The 1,205-nt window shown below is 35.9% G+C and overlaps 1 protein-coding gene across 5 annotated transcripts in view; it reads left to right on the top strand.

The window, feature by feature from the left end:
- Positions 1-1,205, top strand: part of LOC107102089 (FERM domain-containing protein 6-like) — an 18,437-nt gene that overhangs the window by 1,339 nt on the left and 15,893 nt on the right. The gene's annotated exons all lie outside the window — the stretch shown is intronic.

Below are 1,205 nucleotides of genomic sequence, written 5' to 3'. Positions count from 1 at the left end.
TAATCATATCCTGAGCCGCTGTTTATATGTTTGTCTGTATATATATATTTCGCTGTAATCTATTAAAATGTATTCTGTAAAGTAGATCTTGTAACTTGTCTTTTTTTTATATACATATATATTTTTAAAAGCTTCAATCAGTTTGAATTATTGCAAAAAAAAATTTTGAAATCATGTTGCAGTATCTAAAGGTGTGCTCTTTCATTTTTATAAATCCATGTTTTAATGCTTTGCTTTAACTTAAAGGTATAGTGGAGGATGTTTTTTCTTCCAGGTGGATCATCATCAAATTAAGTGGTCCTTCTAATTGTCAGTCATTCTGGTGATATGTTTACGTAAGGCCATGCTACGTGCTCATCCCCATTTTCACTTACCGGTGCCGAGTCTGACATAGTGGAAAAGCTGCAAATCTTCTTTTGGAAAATAAGCTCATAAGGGCGATGCAAGCGGCAACTTTTAGACGGAGAATGCCTAGGAGAAATGGGCTCCTGTATGCACTCACACCCGTTCGCTCTTGGGAGCGGGTATTGGGGTTATGCATTTTTTATTTATTTTTTTTAAAGTGGAGAGGGCAGGTCTTTTCAAAAATTAGGTAAAATCCTCCCCTATACCTTTAATATGACCTGTTTAATAACTGCTCCAGGATTCACTTTAATTTCCCAAACTATTAAGACCCTTTGACGTTTTTTCACATTCTTATGTTACAACAGCAAACTTCACTGTATTTCTTGGGAGTTTGTGATTAACCAACAAAAAGTAGTGCAACATTTTTTAAGTATATAGATTTTTGTTTTGTGCCCCACTTTTTTATACTCATTGGTCGGAATGTTTATTCTAAGTCTTAATGAGGGAAACCCTGATTGTTTTTGTTGGTTACCCAACATTAATGAACTTAGGTATTCTTATTGACTTTTTCCCTTCCGTCTTCCCTAGCTCTCTGCTCCATAACACAGAGTTGGTGAAGTGCTTAACTAATAACTCTCCTGTTTACATATTTTCCCCCTTCTGCTGATATACATTTATTGTCCTGATGGCTGCATCTCTGGTGAACACTCTAGGTTGACTGCTATGTTTGAAAAGGTCTGCAGTTGTTCCAATGTGGGGGGGGGTCTATGAAATATTAGAACATTAACAACTTAACTAACCTTAAACCTTGCCTAAACCTTTATCACTGATCTGTCTGATGGTTTGTTGTCATAACCAAG

This window comes from Cyprinodon variegatus, unplaced genomic scaffold (assembly GCF_000732505.1).
Source record: "Cyprinodon variegatus isolate N-32 unplaced genomic scaffold, C_variegatus-1.0 Scaffold1199, whole genome shotgun sequence".
Classification (NCBI taxonomy): Eukaryota; Metazoa; Chordata; class Actinopteri; order Cyprinodontiformes; family Cyprinodontidae; genus Cyprinodon; species Cyprinodon variegatus.
This window is presented reverse-complemented; position numbering and strand designations above follow the sequence as displayed.